At 38.5% G+C, this 22,986-nt stretch overlaps 2 long non-coding RNA genes across 2 annotated transcripts; both read right to left on the minus strand.

The window, feature by feature from the left end:
- Positions 1–340: 340 nt before the first annotated feature.
- Positions 341–1,868, minus strand: LOC136674546 (uncharacterized). The gene is made up of 3 exons (XR_010796062.1): positions 1,730–1,868; positions 520–719; positions 341–440 (listed from the first exon to the last, which is right to left on the minus strand). It is a non-coding gene; the product is annotated as an uncharacterized lncRNA (long non-coding RNA).
- A 5,336-nt stretch (positions 1,869–7,204) lies between these two features.
- LOC136674397 (uncharacterized) lies at positions 7,205–8,767 on the minus strand. The gene is made up of 3 exons (XR_010796052.1): positions 8,629–8,767; positions 7,415–7,614; positions 7,205–7,335 (listed from the first exon to the last, which is right to left on the minus strand). It is a non-coding gene; the product is annotated as an uncharacterized lncRNA (long non-coding RNA).
- Positions 8,768–22,986: the final 14,219 nt, after the last annotated feature.

Here is a 22,986-nt window from a genome sequence, read left to right on the forward strand (position 1 = left end):
AATGACACACCTTGGATATTTAATGATTTGGTCACAATAAATATATTACAGATTGGTCATTTAAGCCCCATTGCATGTAGTGCTTCCTCGGTATAGCTGAAAGAAATAGAAGTAGCCAGAGCTTTAATCAAGAAGGCACAGCTAATCAATCACTGACCATTATAGACAAAGGCCACATAGAAAAAAACAAACAAACAAACAAAAAAAACCTGCGAATAGGTATAAATATCTAAGGAAGTACTAAGGAGAGTGAACCTCTGGTTTCTCTCTCTGTGGACAGAATACAGAGTAACATGTATACTCTTGTGTGATAAATATTATTTTTATTCATACATTCATTATCTGTAACCGCTTATCCAGTTCAGGGTCATGGTGGGTCCAGAGCCTATCTGGAATCATTGGGCGCAAGGTGGGAATACACTCTGGAGGGGGTGCCAGTCCTTCACAGGGCAAAACAGACACACACATTCACTCACACACTCACTCCTACAGACACTTTTAAGTCGCCAATCCACTTACCAACGTGTGATTTTGGACTGTGGGAGGAAACCGGAGCACCCGGAGGAAACCCAGGCGAACACGGGGAGAACACACCAACTCCTCACAGACAGTCACCTGGAGGAAACCCACGCAGACACAGGGAGAACACACCAACTCCTCACAGACAGTCACCCACAGTGGGAATCAAACCCACAACCTTGTTTATTTTCATAGTAAACCTAAAAAGTACATAAAGAACATTAGCTAATCATGCAATATTGCTTCTCACCTCAATTAGTATGTAGTTAAATCCATGTAAAACACTGTTTTCGATTTGTTTGACTCTTCATGTCACAATATACTACTTGTTTTCAATAAAAAAAAATTGAATACACTACAGTGAATTTCATGCAGTGAAGAAAAGGGGTAAGGGTATTATTTAAGTCTGATACACTAATCCGAGCACACTAACTAAAATGGATTGTGTCTTTATTTTTAAATTAACATTATTATCTATAGTGGCATCTGTGCTGTTACAGGTCACTTTTACCCATATAGATAGGAAAAATGCAAAAAGACATTTTTTCCCCCCATTACAGGATCTGTACACCCCAGCAAGAATCAACAGCCCCATGTAAGCATCTAGATGTGTTTTGTCAATCTATCATTCTGTTATTGCCGAACACACTAGCGCTTAGCACATGTGAACTGGCTGAGCAAAGTCCCATGGACCCTCCAGGATCCTTGTGAGGATAAAGTGTTGGTCCTTTGTGCCATGACCAGGATTAATTACCCCTAATTATAATTACCCCTGCACAGAACGGAGAGGCTGATGAGTGTGATCCCCCTATAATTAAAACACAGCCTCCAATCTCTCTTCTTAAAAAGGGGAACCACCACTCCTGTCTGCCAATCCAGAGGCACTGCACCGGATGTTCATGTGATTTTGCAAAGACATGTCAGACAGGGCAGTCCTACAACATTAAGACCCTTGAGGAACTCAGGGTGGACCTCATCCACTACCAAGGAGTTTTCTAACTACATCGGCCACCTCTGCCCAGATGATCAACAGAAGACAAGCCCTCCCTGGAGTCCCCATACATCCTCTGTAGAAGATGTGCTGGTGGGATTGAGAAGTTCCTTGAAGTATTCCTTACACTGCCTAATGATGTCCCCAATTGAAGTTAACAACTCCCCAACCCCACCATATAGATTGTTTGTTGAAAACAGCTTTGCCCTCCTGAGTCACCTGAAGGTTTGCCAGAAGCCTTCCCAGAGCCAACAGAATGTCATTTTCCATGTTTCCATTCCCCACTTTTGCCCTGTTTCATGGTTTCCTGCTGTTTTGTGATGTCTGTTTCTCTGCCATATGCACTTTTAGCATAAGGCTCTGTGCCTGTTTTGGCTCCTGCCTCCTCCCTTGTCTCTGCCCTCTCATTAGTGTTTCCACCTCTGCCTCCTTTGTGGCCCTGCCCTCTCATTATCACTTCCAGGTGTGCTCCTTGTGTACATAGTCCTTTGTTCTCTGTGCTCCCTTGTCTGGTGTTATGCGAGTTTGTGTCTTGCACTACATCATTTTGTGGTTTTCTGTTCCATAGGTTCTAGTTTGATTCTAGTGTCCAGACTGTATTTATCTTCAATTTGTGGTTTTGTTTTGTTGAGTGATTTCTTGCATGTATGTCCTACCTCTGCCTTCAAACCAACTATGACATATAGGATGAGTGGGAATAGAGTTTGCTTTCCAGAAATAAGTATCTAATATCACAAATAAATATAAGTAGCTGTTATGTTGGTGATTGCCACCAAATCTGCACAGAACATCTCCATTATGTCAAGTAGATTCTACCCAGAATCCACCTTATCCTATCTGCAGCTATCTGTCCTATCTATAGCTTTTCAACTGCTGAAATTGTTCTGACTTGTGTTTGCAGCACAGCATCTGTGAAAACACAACCACTGCTGAAGGCCTGTGGATCACCAGAAATGCCGCTGGAGGCAACTGGGGCACCAGAGACACTGATGGGACTGAGTTGGTAGTCTTCAGTGGCACGACCACCCTCAACATCCATATTCCTCTCTAAAAAGAAGGCAGTGGCAGTTAAATAGCTCAATAAACAATTATAAGAAACAATATTAATTGGGTGTTTTTTTTTTTTTTCAAATGTACATAAAATATATGTTAAAAATTACCTGGTTCTTCTGCCAAGTCCAAGTCCAAGTTTCTTTCATTCTCAAATCCCAAATTATTGAAGCCATGTTAAAATGAGGACAGCATGGTGGCACAGCAGGTAGTGTCACAGTCACACAGCTCCAGAGACCTGGAAGTTGTGGATTTGAGTCCCGCTCCGGGTGACTGTCTGTGAGGAGTTTGGTGTGTTCTCTCTGTGTCCGCGTGGGTTTTCTCAGACGGCCCAAACTCCGGTTTCCTCCCATGGTCCACAAAACACACCTCGGTAGGTGGATTGGCGACTCAAAAGTTTCTGTAGGTGTGAATGTGTGTGTGTGTGTCGCTCAGTGAAGGACGACCCCTCCAGGGTGTATTCCTGCCTTGCACTCAATGATTCTGGGTAGACTCCAGACACACCACGACCCTGAACTGTATAAGCAGTTACAGATAATGAATGAATGAATTAATGTGAAGATGAGATGCAAATGTAGTCATTTCTCCTCCAGCTGCAGTTATTCTTTGTCTGTGCAAATCAATTTGTTTCTTTGCATTGACCACCTTTTTCACCTCTGAAACAGTGCTACTTGTGGAGCTAGCATTATTAACTGCTGCAACAGCTGGCCTTTCATCTTTATTTATTTATTTATTTTTGGACAAAACAAAAGTTTACTCTATATTCTATGAGTGTGCACCACAGATCTTATGGCTTAGTTGAGATTGAGCTAAGGCGTAAAAACCTATTTTATCACAAAGACTCCATAACAGTCTATTTTATACAATTATTTACACAAATAACTGGACTTCCCAAGAGTTTTGCTCACAGTGCAAAATAAGTAAAAATAGCATGAGCTTAATTATGAATAAGTCTCAGTTGGACCAATATTTTACATCATGATGATGTTAGAGTTACACTATTCACTAGTGGGTGGATTTATACTCATGTATAAAACAACAGGGAAGTAACTTTGAATCATTTCTTCAGCCTGGACTTTATTTCAGATGGATGACCAAGACTACAAGCAGAACATCACAATTCAATATTGCTTTCCTGAAAATAATGTCTCTTGCATAAAAGTGGCATTAGATGGCCCTGGATATTTTCTCCTGTGCTTCATTCTCTCATGTATACCTGTGTGCACTGTGTTTCTGAACCTGCTGGTGATCATCTCCATCTCTCACTTCAAGCAGCTCCACACTCCAACCAACCTGATCATTCTCTCTCTGGCTGTGGCTGATCTTCTTGTGGGACTGGTTAATATGCCTGTGGATCTAAGCAGCGTGATGGACACCTGTTGGTATCTTGGAACATTAGCATGCTACATTTATCAAATAATAAGTTTTCTCTCAAAGTATAGCTCTCTGTACAGTGTGGTACTCATAGCAGTTGATAGGTTCATTGCTATCACTGACCCTCTGCAGTATTCCAGTCAAATCACACTTCATAAAACCTTGCTGTCGATAATTCTTGGCTGGTGTTTTTGTCTGTGTTATGTTATAATGTATTTATACTTTAATGACACTTTTTCACAATTTCATATCTCCACCCGCTGTTATGGGGAGTGTGTTGTGCACATAGAATTTTTTTGGTTTATCATTGACTTTGTAGTTGCATTTGTAGCCCCTTTCATTTTGATAGTAATCTTGTATTCAATTATATTTAATGTGGCAATACATCAAGCCAAAGCTATCAGAGCTGTGAAAAACTGCCATGGAGATAAAATGTCAGGATCCTCTGAAATCAAAGCAGCCAAGAAGTTAGGCACAGTGGTTTTTGTTTACCTTGCTTGCTGGATACCATTATATATTTGTGCCATGTCATTTCAAGCATCTTTGACATTGTGGGCTGTTTTGACCTGGCTACTAGATATTAACTCCTTTGTTAACCCACTGATATATGCCATTTACTATTCTTGGTTCAGAACATCTGCAAAGAATATTGTAACATGTAGAATATTTGAGTCATCATCTTCAAGGCTGAATATTTTTCCTGAACATTAACCTCAGCCTGATTTCACCTAATAGAGCAGAAGACCAGAAGACAATATATATATATATATATATATATATATATATATATATATATATGTATATATACATTGTTGTAGAAATATTTAAATTCAGTTAAGTAATACCTGTTGATCATTCATAGGTGCATCATAACAAACAATTTTACTAGAAAAAAAAATTAGTGACTAGATGGAAGATGTCTCATCAATGTTGACCATACAGTGTTATGTAACAATGCTTCCTGTTTAAGGCTAAAATAATAGGCTCAGGCCACATATAGGCTAAAGCCACATATAATCTCCCTATGGCCTTCCCTTCCCAAGTGGCACAGACTTAATAAATAAAATCACTTGGCAAATACATATATGTTTGAGGAAGAGTGAGAAAAATAACTGATGTGTTAGGTGTTAAAGATGGCATTGGCGAGTGTTAATAAATGACCAGAAAGCCAAACTGCTTCTGCTACTGGTTCCCTCTTCTGGGGATGGCAAACAGAGTAACATACATACTTACATGTCTCATGTGATGAGTATTTGGTCCATTTTCAGTATGGTTTTGTGTAGCTAATCACATTTGTCTTGTTTGCTGAAAATTTACACTATACCAAAAAAAAAAAAAAAAAAAGTTTAAAATCCATAATATCAAAAATAAATAGGCAAGGTATCAAGTGACCTGTGTCTATACCACGGTCTGTCCTTAACCAAAAATATTTACAATTTATTGTTAGGGTTTTTTTTCTTTACACATTTTAATGTATGACCACTTTAATGAGACAAGCTGCCAATTAACATTCACGTTGCACACACAGCTTATTTAATCATCAGGGAAAGCATAAAATGAGATTAAATGAAAAGTTATAAAATTAAATATAATTAAATAATAACGGACTATAATGACATGAACTGTGTGATTGTGAAGCAGTTCTACAACAGTGTACTGTAACCGTGTCCAGTGCCAAATAAAAGGCCCGGGAAGACATAATGCTTCCTAATTTTGGGGTGATGAACAGTAAAACGTCAATAGTGTTGGTGAATGCTATCAAATCTGTCTGGTGGCTGGCCTCATCATGAGGTTCTGGCCATGCTATTTTGCCTGCCTTGCCTCCCAGCTCCCTATTCCTCCTTAATCCACAGCAATAGTATTGAAATGTGCATATGCTGCGTGATATTAAAATGCAGAGCAAGCTCTTGAGAAACTGAGTTGCTAAACTTTTTTGGTGGAGCTTTCCTTATTTTGGAGTTGTAGTCAGCCTAGATATTTGGACTGGGGAATCTGCATTAACATGCAGTCCTGGCACTAGACTTTTAAGGCCATCTCCCTGTATGATAAAGGGATGCTGGAATAAGGGTTTCTGAGACTGGTGGCAGTGAGGGACTCCTTCAGCTTGCAGAATGCAGACTCCGCTGTGACCTAGTACCAGACTGGCTATCTGGCATATCGGGCATTTTCCCAATGGGCAGACATGTGTTTTGGGCTGACAGTTCTGACACTTTTTATTTTCTGTCCGGCCCATAAACTGGCACTGGGCTAGCCTAATCACATTGTTAAACATTAACCCATTTCGTGTTGGGCCTGTCTGCATAATGCTTTTGGCAAAAAGTCAGCACAAGAGTTTATTTCCTAAACACCGGCCCTTCAAACATGCTGGTCTGTGGGTATTTTATTTACTGACACAGGGATCACCACATCATTAAACACTTCCTCCCTTTACCTCTGTGCAGTGCAATGTAGGATGGACATAAATTATCTGTTAGCTTGTTCATATGTTTTGCTTGTTTATATGCTAAATAATCATGTGGTCTCCCTATTCCAGGAGAGACACCTGCTTGACATGTGCTTACCTGTTGAGGAGAAATGTAGCCACCTCTGCCTCTTCAAGTTCTATCTTTCAGAGACTCTGACATTATTTATGCTAGTTTTACATTTTCTTTGGTCATTGAACTTTTAGACAGATGGCAAGGTTTTTTTAGGATGTGTAGAAACTAATTTAATCTCTATTTATTTATGTATTTATTTATTTATTTATTTATTTATTTGTATTTATTTATTTATTTGCCTGCAACATGCAATATGTGTCAGGGGTTATATTTTGCTCATGGCAAATACAGAGGGAGGGATCACAGGCAAGGGGCACACATAAAACTATCCTCTGCACTGTGTACTTCTCAAAGAGAATATAATGGCTTCAGCACTGCTCATGCAGACAACAGTACTTCAGCTTAACACATTCCGTTAATCTCTAATGACACACCTTGGATATTTAATGATTTGGTCACAATAAATATATTACAGATTGGTTATTTAAGCCCCATTGCATGTAGTGCTTCCTCGGTATAGCTGAAAGAAATAGAAGTAGCCAGAGCTTTAATCAAGAAGGCACAGCTAATCAATCACTGACCATTATAGACAAAGGCCACATAGAAAAAAACAAACAAACAAACAAAAAAAACCTGCGAATAGGTATAAATATCTAAGGAAGTACTAAGGAGAGTGAACCTCTGGTTTCTCTCTCTGTGAACAGAATACAGAGTAACATGTATACTCTTGTGTGATAAATATTATTTTTATTCATACATTCATTATCTGTAACCGCTTATCCAGTTCAGGGTCACGGTGGGTCCAGAGCCTATCTGGAATCATTGGGCGCAAGGTGGGAATACACTCTGGAGGGGGTGCCAGTCCTTCACAGGGCAAAACAGACACACACATTCACTCACACACTCACTCCTACAGACACTTTTAAGTCGCCAATCCACTTACCAACGTGTGGTTTTGGACTGTGGGAGGAAACCGGAGCACCCGGAGGAAACCCAGGCGAACACGGGGAGAACACACCAACTCCTCACAGACAGTCACCTGGAGGAAACCCACGCAGACACAGGGAGAACACACCAACTCCTCACAGACAGTCACCCACAGTGGGAATCAAACCCACAACCTTGTTTATTTTCATAGTAAACCTAAAAAGTACATAAAGAACATTAGCTAATCATGCAATATTGCTTCTCACCTCAATTAGTATGTAGTTAAATCCATGTAAAACACTGTTTTCGATTTGTTTGACTCTTCATGTCACAATATACTACTTGTTTTCAAAAAAAAAAAAAAAAAATTGAATACACTAGTGAATTTCATGCAGTGAAGAAAAGGAGTAAGGGTATTATTTAAGTCTGATACACTAATCCGAGCACACTAACTAAAATGGATTGTGTCTTTATTTTTAAATTAACATTATTATCTATAGTGGCATCTGTGCTGTTACAGGTCACTTTTACCCATATAGATAGGAAAAATGCAAAAAGACATTTTTTCCCCCCATTACAGGATCTGTACACCCCAGCAAGAAGCAACAGCCCCATGTAAGCATCTAGATGTGTTTTGTCAATCTATCATTCTGTTATTGCCAAACACACTAGCGCTTAGCACATGTGAACTGGCTGAGCAAAGTCCCATGGACCCTCCAGGATCCTTGTGAGGATAAAGTGTTGGTCCTTTGTGCCATGACCAGGATTAATTACCCCTAATTATAATTACCCCTGCACAGAACGGAGAGGCTGATGAGTGTGATCCCCCTATAATTAAAACACAGCCTCCAATCTCTCTTCTTAAAAAGGGGAACCACCACTCCTGTCTGCCAATCCAGAGGCACTGCACCGGATGTTCATGTGATTTTGCAAAGACATGTCAGACAGGGCAGTCCTACAACATTAAGACCCTTGAGGAACTCAGGGTGGACCTCATCCACTACCAAGGAGTTTTCTAACTACATCGGCCACCTCTGCCCAGATGATCAACACAAGACAAGCCCTCCCTGGAGTCCCCATACATCCTCTGTAGAAGATGTGCTGGTGGGATTGAGAAGTTCCTTGAAGTATTCCTTACACTGCCTAATGATGTGCCCAATTGAAGTTAACAACTCCCCAACCCCACCATATAGATTGTTTGTTGAAAACAGCTTTGCCCTCCTGAGTCACCTGAAGGTTTGCCAGAAGCCTTCCCAGAGCCAACAGAATGTCATTTTCCATGTTTCCATTCCCCACTTTTGCCCTGTTTCATGGTTTCCTGCTGTTTTGTGATGTCTGTTTCTCTGCCATATGCACTTTTAGCATAAGGCTCTGTGCCTGTTTTGGCTCCTGCCTCCTCCCTTTTCTCTGCCCTCTCATTAGTGTTTCCACCTCTGCCTCCTTTGTTGCCCTGCCCTCTCATTATCACTTCCAGGTGTGCTCCTTGTGTACATAGTCCTTTGTTCTCTGTGCTCCCTTGTCTGGTGTTATGTGAGTTTGTGTCTTGCACTACATCATTTTGTGGTTTTCTGTTCCATAGGTTCTAGTTTGATTCTAGTGTCCAGACTGTATTTATCTTCAATTTGTGGTTTTGTTTTGTTGAGTGATTTCTTGCATGTATGTCCTACCTCTGTCTTCAAACCAACTATGACATATAGGATGAGTGGGAATAGAGTTTGCTTTCCAAATAATATCACAAATAAATACAAGTAGCTGTTATGTTGGTGATTGCCACAAAATCTGCACAGAAAGTCTCCATAATGTCAAGTAGATTCTACCCAGAATCCACCTTATCCTATCTGCAGATTGTGGTGACTGATTAATGAGCCAATTTAGGTTTCCAAGAGCCATTCTTATGGAATGGTATGCTGAGATTTAATGAGACCAACGTTAGGGAATAGGACAGGTCCCAAATGTAATTGGAGTAATTGACTGCATTCATGTTACTATAAGAGCTTGATATTTCGGATAATACCCCTAGATTTCTCTCTACTTAGTTTTTAGCTTTTCAACTGCTGAAATTGTTCTGACTTGTGTTTGCAGCACAGCATCTGTGAAAACACAACCACTGCTGAAGGCCTGTGGATCACCAGAAATGCCGCTGGAGGCAACTGGGGCACCAGAGACACTGATGGGACTGAGTTGGTAGTCTTCAGTTGCACGACCACCCTCAACATTCATATTCCTCTCTAAAAAGAAGGCAGTGGCAGTTAAATAGCTCAATAAACAATTATAAGAAACAATATTAATTGGGTGTTTTTTTTTTTCAAATGTACATAAAATATATGTTAAAAATTACCTGGTTCTTCTGCCAAGTCCAAGTTACTTTCATTCTCAAATCCCAAATTATTGAAGCCATGTTAAAATGAGGACAGCATGGTGGCACAGCAGGTAGTGTCACAGTCACACAGCTCCAGAGACCTGGAAGTTGTGGGTTTGAGTCCTGCTCCGGGTGACTGTCTGTGAGTAGTTTGGTGTGTTCTCTCTGTGTCCGCGTGGGATTCCTCCCACGGTCCAAACTCCGGTTTCCTCCCATGGTCCACAAAACACACCTCGGTAGGTGAATTGGCGACTCAAAAGTGTCTGTAGTTGTGAATGTGTGTGTGTGTTTCGCTCAGTGAAGGACGACCCCTCCAGGGTGTATTCCTGCCTTGCACTCAATGATTCTGGGTAGACTCCAGACACACCACGACCCTGAACTGTATAAGCAGTTACAGATAATGAATGAATGAATTAATGTGAAGATGAGATGCAAATGTAGCCATTTCTCCTTCAGCCGCAGTCATTCTTTGTCTGTGCAAATCAATTTGTTTCTTTGCATTGACCACCTTTTTCACCTCTGAAACAGTGCTACTTGTGGAGCTAGCATTATGAACTGCTGCAACAGCTGGCCTTTCATCTTTATTTATTTATTTATTTATTTTTGGACAAAACAAAAGTTTACTCTATATTCTATGAGTGTGCACCACAGATCTTATGGCTTTGTTTAGATTGAGCTAGGGGATAAAATCCTATTTTATCACAAAGACTCCATAACAGTCTAATTTATACAATTAGTTACACAAATAAATGGACTCCCCAAGAGTTTTGCTCAGAGTGAAAAATAAGTAAAAATAGCATGAGCTTAATTATGAATAAGTCTCAGTTGGACCAATATTTTACGTCATGATGATGTTAGAGTTACACTATTCACTAGTGGGTGGATTTATACTCATGTATAAAACAACAGTAACTTTGACTCATTTCTTCAGCCTGGACTTTATTTCAGATGGATGACCAAGACTACAAGCAGAACATCACAATTCAATATTGCTTTCCTGAAAATAATGTCTCTTGCATAAAAGTGGCATTAGATGGCCCTGGATATTTTCTCCTGTGCTTCATTCTCACATGTATATCTGTGTGCACTGTGTTTCTGAACCTGCTGGTGATCATCTCCATCTCTCACTTCAAGCAGCTCCACACTCCAACCAACCTGATCATCCTCTCTCTGGCTGTGGCTGATCTTCTTGTGGGACTGGTTAATATGCCTGTGGATCTAAGCAGCGTGATGGACACCTGTTGGTATCTTGGAACATTAGCATGCTACATTTATCAAATAATAAGTTTTCTCTCAAAGTATACCTCTCTGTACAGTGTGATACTCATAGCAGTTGATAGGTATATTGCTATCACTGACCCTCTGCAGTATTCCAGTCAAATCACACTTCATAAAACCTTGCTTTCGATAATTCTTGGCTGGTGTTTTTGTCTGTGTTATGTTATAATGTATTTATACTTTAATGACACTTTTTCACAATTTCATATCTCCACCCGTTGTTATGGAGAGTGCGTTGTGCACATAGACTTTTTTTGGTTTATCATTGACTTTGTAGTTGCATTTGTAGTCCCTTTCCTTTTTATAGTAATCTTGTATTCAATTATATTTAATGTGGCAATACATCAAGCCAAAGCTATCAGAGCTGTGAAAAACTGCCATGGAGATAAAATGTCAGGATCCTCTGAAATCAAAGCAGCCAAGAAGTTAGGCACAGTGGTTTTTGTTTATCTTGCTTGCTGGATACCATTATATATTTGTGCCATGTCATTTCAAGCATCTTTGACATTGTGGGCTGTTTTGACCTGGCTACTAGATATTAACTCCTTTGTTAACCCACTGATATATGCCATTTTCTATTCATGGTTCAGAGCATCTGCAAAGAATATTGTAACATGTAGAATATTTGAATCATCATCTTCAAGGCTGAATATTTTTTCTGAACATTAACCTCAGACTGATTTCATCTAATAGAGCAGAAGACACTTGATATTTTCCAACTGTGTGTGTGTATATGTATATATAAATGAATCATTCATAGATGCATGATAACTTAAACCATTTTACTAAAAATATGAATTTTCCAATAAGAAGAAAATTACTGTGGTCTGAATTAGTGACTAAATGGAGGTTTTGAACATTGCTCCTGAGCAAGGCTAAAAGGAATGGGACAAAGTTATAGCTTCCACCCAGGAGGTATAGCTCAGAACTAATTTATGAGCATTATTGCCTAAGGCCACATATTCTCCTTATGCATTAACACTCCCGGAGTACCGACTAGAAAAAGCTCAATAAAACCACTTGGTAAATATGTAAAAACCTGAGGAAGAGCTAAGGAGAGTAAAAAAAAAAAAAAAATAGGAGTTTTCTTATTAAGATCGTGATGGTGAGTGTTAATAAAGGGCCAGAAAGCCACACAGCTCCTACTTCTGGTGCCAATCTTTTGGAAAACAAAGTAACATATATACTAACATATCTAATGTGGTCAGTATTTGGTCAATTTTCATAGTATTGTTCTGTGAAGCTAATTACATTTCTATTACTTGCTCAAAATATACGCTATTAAAACAGTTTGAAATCCATAAAATCAGTGTTTATATAGGGTATACATTAATATATATATGTACATTTTATTTTCAATGAGTTTAAGGTGCCAATTCACATTTAGGTTTGCACACAAACCTCTTTGGGAGAAAGCATGAGATTAAATTAAATAAAATGTTATATAAATAAATGAAATTAAATAAAATTTAATAATGTAATAAAATTAAATGTACTGAGTGGCTTTGGAGCAAGTGTGCATGGCTGAAATTTAACCATGTCCAGTGAAAATAAAGGCCTGGGAAGATATAATACATTCCTTGATACATTTTGGCGTTCTCAGGAGTAATGTTGCATCATCCAATAGTTTCAATAGTTTATGAGATGGAATAGGGTTTACATTCCAGAAAAAATAATTCAACATGAACAATAGACCTCAGTAGTCATGTTGGTGAGTGCCAAATATGTACAGAAATGCTCCAAGTTCTTTGGTGGAAGCTACCTAGAGGAGTACTACTTGTTACTGCAGCAAAGGGTGTGGGGTCTTAACAGGGTCTTTCTGTTAAAGAGAAACTTAGTTTGTTAAGAGCCCACTACCCAGCCCAGATTTATCTCTTTCAGTGATGGCATATCATTGCTCTAATGGCTATAATTTATTGGTGATATATAGAATTGAAAGTTCCTAATGCGTAAACTTCTTTGAGAGCACTTAATATTGCCAGTGACTTGATATAATTTAAAAATTTAGATTTGTGTTGCACCACATGGGTTTAATTTTGTCTTTATGTTTTCACTTCGGCGGCACGGTGGCGCAGCAGGTAGTGTCGCAGCCACACAGCTCCAGGGACCTGGAGGTTGTAGGTTCAATTCCTGCTCCAGGTGACTGTCTGTGAGGAGTTGATGTGTTCTCCGCGTGGGTTTCTTCCAGGTGCTCTGGTTTCCTCCAAACAAAACACCTTGGTAGGTGGATTGGCGACTCAAAAGGGTCCGTGAGTGAATGTGTGTCTGTGTTGCCCTGTGAAGGACTGGCGCCCCCTCCAGGGTGTATTCCCACCTTGTGCCCAGTGATTCCAGGTAGGCTCTGGACCCACCGTGACCCTGAACTGGATAAGCGGTTACAGATAATGAATGAATTTCATATGATCAATGGTGAAACTGAGACCAGATGGAGGGATGTTTAAGCTTCCGTTTTTAACATACACACCTTCCCCAGCAAGGTGGATAGAAATGGAAGAAGTCAAAGCTTCCACCCTGGAGTCACAGCTTAGAATTAAGTCCTGAGCATTATAGACTAAAGCCAAACTACACCTTCCTCTATTCCCTCTTGCTGAGAATGCCAAATCAAGAAACACACACACACACACACACGCACACACACACACACACACACATATATATATATATATATATATATATATATATATATATATATATATATATATATATATATATGTATAACACACCCAAACAGATCACATGTGATCAGTATTTGGTCCATTTTCATAGAATTGTTTTGTGTAGCTCATGACATTTGTCTTATTTGCTCAAAATGTACACTAAATAAATATATCCACAAAATTAAATCTAAAAAAATGCAGGCATGAAGAGATCTGTGTCTATAACATTTACAAAATCTACCGTAAATATTAAGAATTTAACCCCACTTTTGTTTTACAGTTTATCTTTTATTGCTTTTTATTTTAATATACATTTGTGTACAATTTTCTAAACCCAATTATGAGGAAAAACCTGGTGAAATATCACAGATGAATCATGACGTAAAATGTATCATTTAAACTAAACATATTGTAAAAGTGATATTTTAATAAGTAATACATATAAAAGTTAAGCAATGTCCTATTATCAATTTTTACAATTAATCTATGGCCCGAGTTAACAGAAAGTAGATGGAATGATGTTTAAGCCTCAGTGCTGAACATGTACCAGTAGTACACTCAGTATTTTACTTTAAACATAATGTATTTTAAATTACACCTTAGTAGGGAATTTTTACAAATTAGTCATTCCAAAATAGTGCACTCTCTTTTTGCACATGTGCAGGATGAATCAAAATAGTAGATATGTCTATCAGAGTGGATATTGAGTGGACACATTGTTTAACATGCCTAGCAGCATAGCTGTGTCTGATCTACTCATATCAGCATAACATCACTGACATATTAGTATCATTGATGCACTGATAATGATCTACAACCCAAATCATACCTGCTCTGTGGTGGTCCTGTGGGCATCCTGACCATTGAAGAACAGACTGAAATGGGGATAACACAGAGGAAATAGATGAACTACAGTCTAATTGCAGAACTAAAAAAAGCTCCTGTATTCTCAGTGAAGCTGATAACATGTACTATGAGTGTAGATGCAAGGTAGGCTTGCCTATTCCAGTAATCATTAAGTGTTGTTAAATATGGGCATAATTAAAAAATATATATTTACATTTAACATTTCCCACTTCAGATACCTATTTGGTTCCATTAGTATGTACCTAAAATCATATGATCTTATTGAGTATGATGCAAGGAATCAAAAGCCAGTTGTATCACCATGACCCCACAGCAACCTCTGCTGTACAGAATAAGTATGGGCCTCATTGTGTAAAATAGGCATTAGCTTTAATATTTTCCCTCTCTGAACTAGTCTCAACTGACCCAAAACTGTACGTCATGATGATGTTATGGTTACACTTTCCACTAGTGGGAGGATTCATACTCATGTATAAAACAACTGAAGAAAACCTTCTGAATCATTTCAGATCCTCCACCTTAGATTTTATTTCAGATGGATGACCGAGCCTACAGACAAAACACCACAATTCAATATTGCTTTCCTTACAATAATGCATCTTGTAAAAGAGATGCCATTGAAGGCCCTGGATATTTTTTTCTCTGCTTCTTTCTCTCATGTATTACTGTGTGCACTGTGTTTCTGAACCTGCTGGTGATCATCTCCATCTCTCATTTCAAGCAGCTCCACACTCCAACCAATCTGATCATCCTCTCTCTGGCTGTGGCTGATTTTCTCATGGGAGTGTTTACTATGCCTGTGGATCTAAGCACCCTGATGGACACCTGTTGGTATCTTGGAAAGATGGCATGCTACATTTTTCAAATAATCTGTTTCGTCTCCAAGTATGGCTCCCTATACAGTGTAGTACTGATAGCAGTGGATAGATACATTGCTATCACTAACCCTCTGAAGTATTCCACTCAACTGACGCTTCATAAAACACTTCTGTGCATAATTCTTGGCTGGTTTTTTTGCTTGTGTTATATTATTGTGTATTTATATTATAATGACAATTTTTTAGAATCTAACATCCGCTGTTATGGAGAGTGTCTCCTTGTTATAAATGATTATGGGCTCATTATTGATTTTGTAATTGCATTTTTAGCCCCTTGTTCTTTTATTTTAGTCTTGTATTTTATTATTTTTAAAGTGGCAATACATCAAGCCAAAGCTATCAGAGCTGAGAAAATCAGTGCCTCAAACAACCATGGAGCTAAACTGTCAAGATCTTCTGAAATCAATGCATCCAAGAAATTAGGCACAGTGGTTTTTGTTTACCTTGTTTGCTGGATACCATATTATATATGCTCTGTGTCAATTTATGCACCTTTTACTGTGTGGTATGTTTTAGCCTGGCTAATTGATTTGAACTCTTTTCTGAACCCACTGATATATTCCATTTTCTATTCATGGTTCAGAGAATCTGCAAAGTATATTGTCACATGTAGAATATTTGAATCATCATCTTTAAGGCTGAATTTGTTTTCTGAACATTAATTGGAGCAGAGGCCACTCCTTGTTCATTGCTCTTTAATTTTAATATACTTTTGTGCACAAATCTCTAAACCCAGGTAAAACTGGTGATATCTCCCAAATGCATCATGACAAAAAGCATAAAAATTAAATTAAACAAATTGTAATAGTGATGATGTAATAAGCAATAATTATAAAAGCCACGCAAATTCCTGTCATGAATTGTAATTATTAAACTGAGGTAACAGACTCTATTAAATTGTAATGCTGAACATGTATCACTTCTCCAGCAAGGTGGAGAGAACTGGAAGGAGTTACAGCATCCACCCAGGAGGCACAGCTTAGAACCAAGTTCTGAGCATTATAGGCTAATTCCAAATATCTTATAATAATTTTTTATTATAAATAATGTGCAAATATGTGTCATTGTACAATAAATGTACTTGCCAATCTGAGGAAGTGCTGAGAAGATTCAGATGAATAAGAGAATGAAGGTGTTTTGTGTTTAAAATGGTGAGAGTGAGTGATGATAATGTGCCAGAAAGCCAAACTACCCCTGCCTCTCTTTCATTCTTCTAGGGAAGGAAAAAGGGAAATATACAGCACCCTCCATAATTATTGGCACCCCAGGTGAAGAAGTGTTCTTTGGCTTCTAATAAATTATTTTCATAAAAAAATATTATAGGACAACAATGTAAAAAAAAAAAGGAAATCTAAGCTTTAATGTGGTGGGGGAAAAATCACACATTAAGAAATACATCTTTTGAATGAAATCATGTGTGCCACAATTACTGGCACCCTTTGTGTTAGTACTTTGTACATCCTACTTTTGCCAACAAGACTGCACTTAATCTTCTCCTATAACTCTTCACAAGATGCGAGCATACAGAAAGAGGGATCTTCAACCATTCCTCAGGTTTTTTATATAGCTTTGTTGTCTGGGGACTGAAATGGCCATGAGAGGAGCTTGATTTTGATAAAAATGATATCTTATAAATATAAATGAAATTAAATAAAATTATATAATGTAATAAAAGGAAGTCGCTGTGGAGCAAGTGTGCATGACTGAACTTTAACCATGTCCAGTGAAAATAAAGGCCTGGGAAGATATAATATATCCCTACATACATCTTGGCTGCTGAACAGAAAATCTGTGTTCTCAGGAGTAATGTTGCTTCATCCAATTGTTTCAAAAGTTTATGAGTTGGAATAGGGTTTGCATTCCAGAAAAAATAATTCAGCTTGAACAATAGACGTCAGTAGTCATGTTGGTTAATGCCAGCTAATATGTACAGAAATGCTCCAAGTTCTTTGGTGGAGCCTACCCAGAAGAGTACTACTTGTTACTGCAGCAAAGGGTGTGGGGTCTTAACGGGGCCTTTCTGTTAAAGAGAAACTCAGTTTGTTAAAAGCCCACTACCCAGCCCAGATTTATCTATTTAAGTGGGGGCATATCATTGTTCTAATGGCTACAATTTATTGGTGATATATAGAATTGAAAGTTCCTTATGATTCAACTTCTCTGAGAGCACTTAATATTGCCAGAGACTTGATATAATTTAAAAAATTTAGACTTTCCTCTGGCATAAAGTGATGAAAGTAGGTGGACTAATTTTGTGCTGCACCACATGGGTTCAATTTTGTGTTTCCCTTGTGCTCTTCCTCAATGCATTATTTCTCAGCTTAACTTCATAAATGTTGTGATGTGCCTCAGCTTACAAAAAAAAATGTCCACTGCAAAAACATGCTTGATTTTAATTCAGTGCCACATACCTGCCAGAATATCATTACCAGTCAATATAGGTTTTGGGCCTATACAGTGGTAGATAGCCATTTCTCCATAATTCTCTGCTGAGAACAATGCTGACACAGTGTTTAAAATGCCTAGCAGCATAGCTGTGTCTGATCTACTCATATCAGCATAACATCACTGAAAAATGAATGTCACTGAAACTCTGAGAATGATCTACAACCCAAATTGTACCTGCTCTGTGGTGGTCCTTTGGGCATCCTGACCATTGAAGAACAGAATGAAATGGGGATAATGCAGAGGAAATAGATGAACTACAGTCTAATTGCAGAACTAAAAAAAAGCTCCTGTATTCTCAGTGAAGCTGATAACATGTACTATGAGTGTAGATGCAAGGTAGGCTTGCCTATTCCAGTAATCATTAAGTGTTGTTAAATATGGGCATAATAAAAAAATCTATTTACATTTAACATTTCTCAGTTACAAACACCTATTTGGTTCCATGAGTATGTACCTAAAATCGTATGGCCTTATTTGAGTATGATCCAAGGAATCAAAAGCCAGTAGTATCACCATGAACCCACAGCTGTGTCTGTTGTACAGGATAAATGTGGGCCTCATTGTGTAAAATAGGCATTAGCTTTAACATTTTCCCCTCTCTGAACTAGTCTCAGCTGACCCAAAACTGTACGTCATGATGATGTTATGGTTACAATTTCCACTAGTGGGAGGATTCATACTCATGTATAAAACAACTGAAGTAAACCTTCTGAATAATTTCAGATACTCCACCTTAGTTTTTATTTCAGATGGATGATCGAGACTACAGAAAAAAACACCTCAATTCAATATTGCTTTCCTGACAATAATGCATCTTGTTAAAGAGAGGCCATAGATGGCCCTGGATATTTTTTTCTCTGCTTCATTCTCTCATGTTTAACTGTGTGCACCGTTTTTCTGAACCTGCTGGTGATCATCTCAGTAATTTTGTGCTGCACCACAAGGGTTACCCTTGTGCTCTTCCTCAATGCATTATTTCTCAGCTTAACTTTGCTTCATAAGTGTTGTGATGTGTCTCAGCTTACAACCAAAAATTTCCACTGCAAAAACATGCTTGATTTTAATTCAGTGCCACATACCTGCCAGAATATCACTACCAGCCAATATAGGTTTTGGGCCTATACAATGGTAGATAGCCATTTCTCAATAATTCTCTGCTAAGAACTGCCATTTGTGCTAGCTCATTAGCTCCTGTAGTTCCTGTCAATGAAAATGGTGACAGATCAAGTTGTATAAATGCTCTTTGTCTTCTGAGAACACTGACAAGCTTCCATTACCTAGTTATGCATTCAACAATTCACTTCATCCACCCATGCCACTGCGCGAGGAACTGGCTTTTGGAATCACGATAAGCACTCAGTCACTGGATTGGAACTCCCCAGGTTATTCTGGTTGGAAGTAGGCATTCGGCTGGGTTCATTGGGTGTCCTTCTTATGCTCCCTCCCACCCTTTGATGGCAAGCATTTTTTTCACATATATAATCACGTCTTGAAAGGAGAGGTCTGAGCAACATGTAGTTGTTTCCATGTTTGTTTGGCATGAACAAGATCCCAGTTCTGACCTTTTCTGCTGACCAGGTGGTACAATGTCTGTTTTAGTTTCTGACCAATCATCTGTACCATCGGTCTGCGTTGGTAAAAAGTGCACTGTAAAAAATTAATAAATAAATAAATAAATAAATACAGTAAAAAACTGATATGGCCACCTTTTTGGCAGTCACAAATTTTACATTTAAGAACTTTTTTTATAAGGAAAAAAATGGATATACGCTGTAAAAAAAAGCATAGTATATGCATTAAAATAACAAAGAAACATTGTTTTGACATAAAATTAATATATAAATAGTGTGACAAATGAGACATTGGAGACTGAGATATAGCCAAACTGCATGCTATATTCAGCCCTCAAAGGAGGTATTGCTGAAATAACCAAACAAATGCACATTATCTGGGTGCCACACTCCAGCACTCGGAACACAGGCTGATGGTGAACTTCCAACTGACCAACTGTCACGCCCTCTTCTTGTCATGTCTGTTTTCTCGGCCATGTGCTCTTTCAGCACATGGCTCTGTTTTGTTGTTGTTCTAGTCCCGTCTTTGTTCCGCCTCCTCGTTTGTCTCATTTGTTACCCTGCCCCCTCGTTATCTGTCTCAGGTGTGTCTCGTCTGTGTTTTGTATTTAAGTCCCCTTCCTTCACTTCCTTTTGTCTTTCATTTGTTCTTTGTATCATGTCAAGTTGGTTATGTTATCAAGTCTGTTTGTCTCTGCAAGTTGTTCTCGTACTCGTTCTCTTACTCGCTTCATTCCCCAAGTCAAGTCGTGTTGTTGTGTGTGTTTCCCAGTCCCAGTCTGTTTCGTTATTCCTTTTTTGTAAAAAAGTTTATCTGTGCTTTAGTGTGTGCGTCCACCTCAGTCAGTCCGCCCCGTGATCCCTGACACCAACACACATCTCATCAGAACATGTGCAGAAACACACACACACACACAAATGCACAAAATTATTACCCCAATGCAACCCATAATCAAAAAGTCTCATTCATTCATTATCTGTAACCGCTTATCCAATTCAGGGTCGCGGTGGGTCCAGAGCCTACCTGGAATCATTGGGCATCATCGGGAATACACCCTGGAGGTCGCGCCAGTCCTTCACAGGGCAACACAGTCACACCTACGGACACTTTTGAATCCACCTACCAATGTGTGTTTTTGGACTGTGCGAGGAAACCAGAGCACCCGGAGGAAACCCACGCAGACACGGGGAGAACACACCAACTCCTCACAGACAGTCACCCGGAGCGGGAATCGAACCCACAACCTCCAGGTCCCTGGAGCTGTGTGACTGCGACACTACCTACTGCACCACCGTGCCGCCCCAAAAAGTCTCAAAAACACAGAAAAAAACAAAATAAACTCTGAAAATCCCAGAAAATATGGAGAAGCAAGGCATGCTGGGAGCTCCATAATGAGTCTCAACTCCTCCCAGTTCTTGGACAATTGTAATGGTTTGTGCATTTAACAGTGAAATATTTCATTGCATTTCACTGTTACAGAATGGTGCTAAAGGTATTCAAATCAATAAAATGACAAGGGTGCCCAAGTGTATGCAGCTGTCACATTTTGTTTAACTAATTATTGCACACTTTGTGTATATCCTATGAACTTCATTTCACTTCTCAAATATCCCTGTGTTCGTCTGCTATACGAAATATTTAGCTCAAATTGCTGATCCGAACAACCAATGATTTATAAAAGAAAATCATGAAACTTCAGGGGTGTCCAAACTTTATACCATACCAATGTATTTCTATTATTTGAATATTCCTGTTTTTTTGTTATATATATATATATATATATATATATATATATATATATATATATAATTTATTTTACTGTTGGATGTGGAACAGCTACTGGATGCCTTGAATTTCCCTCTGGGAACAATCAATTATCCATCCATCCATCCATCTATCCATCTATCTATCTATCTATCTATCTATCTATCTATCTATCTATCTATCTAATATCCGTGTCTAAATGATGTAACTTAATTTTTAATATACCATGACTGTGCAAACAATAAACCTCTCCCAGAGTTCTACTTCTGAAAGGTTTTCTAAGATGCTCTTTATCAACCCAGTCATGTAACTAATCAATTGCTAATGAAATCAATTACAGTTTTGCCCATTACATATTTAATCAGTGTTTTGTTGTCCTGTGCCAACTTTGCTGGAATTATTATGTGGCATCGAATTGGGCATTTGTTTAAATTAAAAAAAGGAATAAGTATATGGTTTAACTGAATTGCATAGCATGGCATTAATATTCATTTACATATGGCCCCAGTGTCCCAACATTTCAGGGTTTGTTTAGAAACATTTGCATGTATTGTTGTATTTAAATACATTATTTAAAAGCATCTACTGAGAATCCTGCAAAAATTATTCTGTTCTAAGGATGTGCACCACATGTCTTCTGGCCTGAGTTTTATCAAAAGCATTAAAAACCCAGTAATTTCACCATGACCTCATGGCAGTCTCTAATATACACAAATGCTCGCCTTTCCTTGTTTTTGACTCACTACATATAATATATGTATAAAGTCATTGACTTTAGACTAATTTTTTAACATTTCTACTACTCTGAACTAGTCTCAGCTGACCCAACACTGTACGACATGATGATGTTAAGGTTACACTATCCACTAGTGGGAGGATTCATACTCATGTATAAAATAGAGAAGTTTACCTTCTGAATCATTTCAGATTCTTCTCTATTTCAGATGGACAACAAAGACTACAGTCACAACACCACAATTCAATATTGCTTTCCGGACAATAATGAGTCTTGTATAAGAGAGGCCATGGATAGCCCTGGATATTTTCTTCTGTGCATATTTCTCTCAAGTTTATCTGCATTCACTTTGTTTCTGAACCTGCTGGTGATAGTCTCCATTTCTCACATCAAGCAGCTCCACACTCCAACCAACCTGATCATCCTCTCTCTGGCTGTGGCTGACCTTCTCGTTGGACTTGTCAATATGCCTGCAGATCTAACCATCACGATAGACTCCTGTTGGTATCTTGGAACATTAGCATGCTACATTTGTCAAATAATTGGTTGTGTTTCAAAGTATGGCTCTCTGTACAGTGTGATACTCATAGCAGTTGATAGGTACATTGCTGTCACTGATCCTTTGCAGTATTCCAGTCAAATCACGCTTCATAAAACCTTGCTGTCCATAATTATTGGCTGGTCTTGTTTTCTGTGTTATGTCATAATGTTTTTATATTTTAATGACATGTTTTTACAATCTCAGATCTCCACCCACTGCTATGGAATGTGTGCTGTGTATGTAAAATATTCGTGGGCCATCTTTGACCTTGTAGTTGCACTTATAGCCCCTTGTTGTTTTATATTGTTCTTTTATTCAGTTGTTTTTAAAGTGGCAGTGCATCAAGCTAAAGCTGTCAGAGCTGTGAAAAATGGTGCCTCAAACAACCACGGAGCTAAAATATCAAGGGCTTCTGAACTCAAAGCAGCTAAGAAATTGGGCACAGTGGTTTTTTTTTATCTTGCTTGCTGGATACCATATTATATCTG

This window comes from Hoplias malabaricus, chromosome 18 (assembly GCF_029633855.1).
Source record: "Hoplias malabaricus isolate fHopMal1 chromosome 18, fHopMal1.hap1, whole genome shotgun sequence".
NCBI classification, from domain to species: domain Eukaryota; kingdom Metazoa; phylum Chordata; class Actinopteri; order Characiformes; family Erythrinidae; genus Hoplias; species Hoplias malabaricus.